The 8,073-nt window shown below is 40.6% G+C and overlaps 1 pseudogene; it reads left to right on the top strand.

The window, feature by feature from the left end:
- Window positions 1-211: 211 nt before the first annotated feature.
- On the top strand, window positions 212-2,602 carry LOC116272393 (annotated as a pseudogene).
- Window positions 2,603-8,073: the final 5,471 nt, after the last annotated feature.

The raw sequence follows: 8,073 nt of genomic DNA, 5'->3' as shown, positions 1-8,073 counted from the left end.
TTGTTTGAGATGGAGCCTTGCTCTGTTGTCCAGGCTGGAGTGCAGTGGTGCCATCTCAGCTCACTGCAGCCTCCACCTTGTCCTGGGTTTAAGCGAATAGCCTCAGCCTCCCAAATAGCCAAGACTATAGGCATGCACCACAACACCTGGCTAATTTTTGTATTTTTAGTAGAGACGGGATTTCAACATGTTGATCAGGCTGGTCTCAAACTCCTGACTTCGCGATCCACCTGCCTTGGCCTCCCAAAGAGCTGGGATTACAGGCGCGAGCCACCATGCCAGGCCAAAAATTTCTGACTTCTTATCCTGATCTGAAAACTTATTGGCTAGCTTGGTGGCCAGCAGAATAGTGGACATTTACATATTCTTTTCTGATTTCAATTCCTACACCAGTTTTCTTACTTTTGCCTCTGCAGCTAACTACCTATCTGTTTCCTGTGGCACTTCTCATGACAGAGGCCTCCTAGACATATGCGTCGTCATTTTTATCTCTTCCTTACAGCCATGACCCATTTTTAGTTCCTCCAACAGAGTTATGAATCGCGGGGCATTTTTAGAATATCCTGTAGTCATGTAGATGCCCATGTGCCTCAAACATGGGACTCATTGGTCACTCTATTGACTAGGTCAGCTAACCCAAGATTTTCCCCAGGGATCCTTCATTCCCCAAGCCCATTTCATAAATTGACTACTGATTGTATCACCAGTTTTCCCAAAAAAACTTCATGCTAGAACCAAGAATTGCCCTCCATAAATATTTCACTTAGCTGAACACTGAACATGACCAGTGAGACAGAAGAATCAGTGATAAATTTCTGATGTCTAGTTTGGGTAACCCCTTGAGCTGCTATTAACAGAGTGCAAGCTCAGACCAAAGAAGGAGGCAGAGAACTATAGTGGGTAGGTAGTAAAATATTTATTCACAGGGAATTTACACGAAATGCAAACTTGAGCAGCAGGAAGAAGATGCTAGCAGTACACACCTACCTAGTCTTTGGTACCATTAAACAAGAAAGGAAGAAAGTAAAGTAACTAATGGCATGTTAAATAATCTGGTTAATTGCTTAATATATTTTCTCTCTACTTACAGGGATGTTTTAGGTTCTCTACAATTTGTTCAATCTTCCTGATGGGGCTTGACGTTAGGAAGTATTCCTGGCAGCAGCAGTTGTCTTGGTGCCTATGTTCCTTCTGCTCATTGCATCCTACAACTCACTTCATGGTCACATACCCAGAATACATTCTCACTGTATAAATAGTGGGAGGAGGTATAGGAAACTACTAGAGTTTAAGCCACAATATGTCTAGAGATAATTTTACAGAAGATGAAGAGACAGTCAAGAATTTCAATCTGGAGCAGCAGCAGCCCCCCGTGTCGCTGTCGCTGTCGCCTCCACCACCTTCTGCGCCACCGCGCGCCCCTCGGAGTCCCGCGCCCTACCATGCCCAACATCACGCTGTTCAGCGGCAGCTCGCATCAGGACCTGTCCCAGCGCGTGGCCAACCGTCTGGGCCTGGAGCTGGGCAAGGTGGTCACCAAGAAGTTCAGCAACCAGGAGACCAGCGTGGAGACTGGTGAAAGTGTGAGAGGGGAAGATGTCTACATCATCCAGAGTGGCTGCGGGGAAATTAACGACAACCTGATGGAGCTCCTTATCATGATCAATGCCTGCAAGATCGCGTCATCATCCAGGGTGACTGCTGTGATCCCGTGTTTCCCATATGCCCGACGAGATTAAAAGGACAAGAGTCATGCCCCAATTTCTGCAAAACCTGTGGTCAATATGCTGTCGGTGGCCGGGGCGGATCACATCATCACCATGGACATGCATGCCTCTCGGATACGGGGATTCTTTGATATTCCTGTGGATAATTTGTATGCGGAGCCCGCAGTCCTGCAGTGGATTCGGGAAAACACTGCCGAGTGGAAGAACTGTATCATTGTTTCACCTGAGGCAGGGGAAGCCAAAAGGGTCACGTCAATTGCAGACAGGTTGAATGTGGAATTTGCTTTGATCCGCAAAGAGAGGAAGAAGGCGAATGAAGTGGACCGGATGGTCCTGGTGGGCGACGTGAAGGACCGCGTGGCCATCCTCGTGGATGACATGGCTGACACATGCGGCACCGTCTGTCATGCCGCGGACAAGCTGCTGTCAGCTGGAGCCATCAAGTGTATACTATCCTTACCCATGGGATCTTATACTGGACCAATATTTCCAGAATAAATAATGCTGCCTTTGAGGGTATGGTGAATTACAGCACTGAATTCTGCAAGAGGACAAAATGAAACACTGCACCAAGATTCCGGGTCACTGACATTTCCATGAACGGCGAGAGCAATCGAAGGACACACAATGGGGAATCCGATGTCCTACCTGTTCAATACATGTCCAGCTGCAAAATCCAGAATGGGAGGTGCCCAGCAAAGCCTACTCTGACTTCTGACTTGTTTTTGTTCTCTGGATGTTTAGCTGTAGGTACTCAACGTGATAGGTTAATCACTGGCAAAAGCATCGATCTTTGTATGCTGAGTTGTGTTTCTAAAAGCCAGATCATTTCTTTCCAGTTTTGGGGGAAATGGTGGTGGTTATTTGATCTTTAAAGTGGGCTTTGTCTTAAATAGAAATGTTTTTGTCATTTTATTTTAACGGGTACAGGTGATCTCTTCCTTTGTTCTTTCAATGCATTGAAACTAACTCAAGTATATAATTTCATTGTGGAAGTCATAGTTTATATATTTCAAGGTTGCCAAAGGTGACTTCAGATTAAAACCTTCTGTGCTTTAAATATATATGATAATGCCTATGGACATTTAGGGTAAAAACCCTGTATAGAATTAATTAGCCTTTTACTTTAGATTGAACCTTGGAAAATTTATAATTATCATACCGAATTTTGAGTTTTCTTTTCTTTTTTTGATAACTCAGTTTCCTTATAAACCATCTTGGTGTGGCCTTAATTTAGGACCAAATTTTATTTAGCTTAATATGGACACTGACACATTTTTGGGGTATGCATCAGACATATCAAGAACGGGTATGGTTCTGGATCATTTTTAAATTATACCTAAAACATAACTGTCACTTACCTGAAAATGCTGCATCCTAAAATTCCAAAATTATATTGAGCAATTCTGCAAGAGGCCTAAAGCCAATTGACCTTTACAGGTAATCATTCAGCTAACATTAGATTTAAAGAAGCCCTAAGAATGTATAGAGCTAGTTTTAAAATAATGATCAGATTTTAAAAGGATAGGAACCACCATTGTCATTCTCTGAATTAAGACTGATGGTTTCTATCATTATTTAGCCCACCTTTGTATTTTAAAGTCCTTCAGAATACTTTATGAACCAATGAGACTGGACTTAGCCACACACAGTCCCAAATTTAGACCTTGACTATTGGTTTTCCAGTTCACAAAGGTGATGAGAACTGTCTTGGGAACAACTGAATCACAGTTGTACATTTCTTTACTGCTCCTGGCATTGGAAACTTAAAAGTGAGACCACGAAGATACATTATTCTGTCCAATTCTACTGAATGGGGGTGGACTTGGCACCCCACCTGGCCAAAAGCAGGAGCCAGAAATATGAATATACCAAAAGTTGTTTAGTCTCCAGCTTAAATTCGTTAGTCAACTTATAGATATTTATATGATGCGGCTTTTCTTTTAAGATACTACATCAACTAGATTCAGGAATATATGGCTGCAGTGCTTGTATTGGTTTAAAATATAAGATTTTAAGATCCTCTAACATTGTACTAAAAAATTTCAATAAAATCATTCTGACAGCTAAAAAAAAAAAAAGGAATTTCAATCTGGGCTACAAAATAATGAGATCTGTTTTACAAACATTTTCTAAATTAGAGGATGAGTTGGAGAAGGCAGAGACTGAAGTCAGGGAGCTAAGTGTGATTGCTAAAGTCCAGAGAAAGTAAGAAAGAATGTGCACCAAGTAGTAGTACAGAAAAAGAGAGTGGCTAACCAATTGAATATGACCAGTGAAAGACAAGAATCAATGATAAATTTTTTATCTTTGGGTAACCCCCTGAGCTGTGGTGTCTTAATTAAGATTGGAAATGAAGCAAGAGAGAAGGAAAACATTCATGGCAGGATGCTATTTTCAAAGTTCCCATGGAAGGCCAAGGAGAAATATCCGATGTGTTACAGAATATAGAAGTTCAGATTCATCAGATGTCTGGGCTACAGATAGAGGCTGAAGAATCAGCAAGTTGAGGTGGTGGTTGAAGATATGGAGAGAATTAATGAATTAGGTGAACCAGGAGAAAGTCCACTCAGAGAATTCAACAGAATAATAATAATCAGAGAAATCAGAGAAAAAGCCAAAAATGTGATGGGAGAGAAGAATTTAGAAGGTTAGTGTTGTCAAAAGCTACAAAGAGGTCAAGTAAAGGAAGAAATTATCATGAGGAGAAACAAGATGTTGTTGCTCAAATAAAAGCTATGATACGTGGAAAATTTTTAATTTACAGGTTGTACATATTTGTTTTAACTGTTACAGTAAACCCCTATGTTAGGGCCATCAATTCTCCCACTGTGCAACTGACAAAAGTGTAGCCCATAAATGTTATGAAGATTATATTGCACAACTATTAGGGGCTTATGAAAAACAATTGATAAGTTGAGTGGTAGAAAGTATATCATTTATTTGTTGTCACTTGGAAGCCAAATGAAAACATTAAAAACAGGCTCTTAGAGCAGATTCAGGATTGTGTGTGAAGGATGACGTCTTCACGGAACAAGAAGGGGAGAATTTAAAAATAAACTTAAGCAATTGATTAGAAGTTAAAGCTGGGCAGGAAAAGAAAATGTAATGAGAGCAGTACAGAAAATGTAGTAAGAAAGAAGTTGGGGAATGAAGTTTTGACAAGCATGACTCCGACTCACAGTCAAAGAGACATTTTACATCACAGACAGTTTCTCTTTCTCTCTCTTTCCTTTCCTTCTCCATGTATCTCTCTCTCTCTGACAGGAACACACACACATACAGAACTGAACACAAGTGTGATTAACTAATATGTACCACAAAGAAAAATCTAATAATTTGTATTATATTTCTTTTCAGTGATTTATTTTGTTTGGGATTTTTTTTAATTTTAAAAAAGCAGTTAGCAAGATATAACTTACATACTATATAATTTGACCATTCAAGTGCACAATTCAATGGTTCTAAGCATTTTCAGAGTTGTGCCTCCATCACCACCATCAATTTAAGACCTATTTCATTATCCCCCCACCAAACTGATCCCTTTAGCTTTCATCTCTGCTCCTCCCAGCTGACCACAGAGTCCTGCCAAAACACACAAATTCCATCAAACTTTTTTCTTAACAAGCCCTTGCAATTGCTTCATATCTTCCCCTTAAAAATAGTAAACTAAAAATTATGTTATTTATCCTAACTGACCTGCCAAGCCTCATTTTGTGCTCACTTATCTTCCTTGTAGCCCTCAAGAGCAATGTTCTTTCAGTTACTGAGAAACAAGCTTTTTGTGTCCTCAGTTGTGACCATGTTGTCTGCATGAACGCCTTGTTCAATATTAGTTTATCAATCGAATTGATTGATAAGAGCATGGTTCCTTTAAATGATGCAGAAGAGGGGAAGGGAAGTGCTGGATAGAGGAGGGTATGGGCCTGGATAAGGCTCCACCCTCACAGAACGAGGTGAGGACAGGCACTTCTGCCTTCCCGCCTAAATATTGCATTTTCCAAGACCACCCTGGCCTGTCATGCCCCCATCCTGGGCCTATAAATACCGGACACAGTAGCAATATGGAGGCAGAAGGAGCTGGACATCATGAGAAACACATCAGCAGAAACAGACACCAGTGGCTCTTGCCCAGAGCACACTGGCAGAAGAGCATGCCAACAGGTACTGGCAGGCTGGCAGCCATGGACAAGCAGAACAATGCACAATTTGGCTGGGTCAGTGGGAGAAGATCCCAGGACCCCTACCTGCCTGACAGGAGAAAACCATTTCCTTTCTGGCTCCCCTATCTGCTGAGAGCTACCTCCACGCAATAAAACCTTGCACTCATTCTCCAAGCCCCCATGTGATCCAATTCTTCCAATACACCAAGGCAAGAAACTCCGGGATACAGAAAGCCCTCTGTCATTACAAGGTACAGGGTCTAATTGAGCTGATTACACGCCGCCTGTAGAAGGCAAACTAAAAGAGCACCCTATAACACACACCCACTGGGACTTCAGGAGCTGTAAACATTCACCCCCAAACACTGCCAGCGGGTCAGACACCCACAGCCTGCCCGTCTGTATGCTCCCCTGGCGGTTTGAGCAGAACAGTGGGTACTGAAGAAGTGAGCCACACCCCCAGCACATGCCCTGCAGTGGGGAAATGGGAGCCTTTCCTGTTTCATTATTTCACAACCCTTTTTTAACTAACATTCCACGTCCCTAGAAAAGCCATTTCTAACCTACTTCCCATCTCAATAAGACTCCCTTATTGTACTTTCTCATATCATCTTGTGTAATTTTCATTGCGGTAAAATACATATGAAATTTGTTACTGTAAACCATTTTATAATGTATCTTTCAGTGGCTTAACTTCAAACTATTGTACAGCTTTCACTAGTCCATCTCCAGAATGTTTTATGTTTCCATATAAAACTACTCATGTATATAGTAACTCCCCATTACTTCTTACCCATCCTAACCTTTGGTAACAACATGCTTCTATGTATTTGACTACTCTAGGAACATCATATAAATGGAATCACATAATATGTTTCTTTGCATGCTGGCCTATTTTACAGAGCATAATATCTGAAGGTTTGTCCATGTTGCGGCATGTTTCAGAAGTTTTTTAAAGGCTAACAATATTCCATTGTATGGATAGACCATATTTCTTTGAGTCATCTATTGATGGGCATTTAGGTTTCCATCTTTTGGCTGTTGTTAATTGTGCTATGAACATACATGCACAAATATCTGTTTAAGCCCCTGATTTCAATGATTTTGTGTGTATGCTTAGAAACAAAATTCTTGGATCACATCATAACTTAATGTTTACCATTCTGAGAAACTGTTATACTGTATTCCATTGTATTCATAAATCACATTTTCTTTATATATTTATCTACTGATACTTAGGTTTCTAAATCTTGGTTATTAAGAATAACGCTGCAATGAATATTAAGAGTGAAGATACCTCTGTGATGTACTGGAGTTGTTTCTTTTTGGTGTATATCTAGTAGTGGGACTGTTGGACTACACAGTAGTTCAATTTTAGGTTTTTGAGGAACTCCCATGCTGTCTTCCATAATGGCTCTACTAACTTACATTCACACCAACAGTGTGCAAGGGTTGTCTTTTCTTCACATTCTAGTTAGCATTATCAATTTTTCTTTTTAATGATAGGCATTCTAACGGGTAGGGGTTAATATATCATTGTGGTTTTCATTTGTATTTCTCTGATGATTAGTGATGTTTAGCAAGTTCTCATTTACCTGTTGGCTAAACTGGCACTGGTTTTTAAAATTTTCTTACTCAGACTGTTCATTGTTAGTATACAAAAACATTATTTATACATCTTTTATTTATTTATTTTTTGGAGACAGAGTCTTGCTGTGTCACCGAGGCTGCAGTGCAGTGGCTATATTTGGCTCATTGCAGCCTCTGCCTCCTGGGCTCAAATGATCCTCTCAGCTCAGACTTCCAGGTAATTGGGACCACAGGCACATATCACCACATCCAACTAATTTTTTGTGTTGTTTGTAGAGATGGTATTTTGTCATTTGGCCCAGTAAGAAAATTTAGTCCATTTTCATATTGCTATAAAGAACATCCGAGATAGGGTAATTTATTAAGCAAAAAGGTTTAATTGACTCAGTTCCACATGGCTGGGGAGGCCTCAGTAAACTTACAATCATGGCAGAAGGCAAAGGGGAAGCAAGGACCTTTTTCATATGGTGGCAGAAGAGATATATGCAAACAGGAAATGTCAGATACTTATAAAAAGCATCAGATCTTTTGAGAACTCACTATCACAAAAGCAGCATGGGAGAAACCACCCCAATGATCCAATCACCTCCCTC

This window comes from Papio anubis, chromosome Y, assembly GCF_008728515.1.
Source record: "Papio anubis isolate 15944 chromosome Y, Panubis1.0, whole genome shotgun sequence".
In the NCBI taxonomy this organism is placed as follows: Eukaryota; Metazoa; Chordata; class Mammalia; order Primates; family Cercopithecidae; genus Papio; species Papio anubis.
This window is presented reverse-complemented; position numbering and strand designations above follow the sequence as displayed.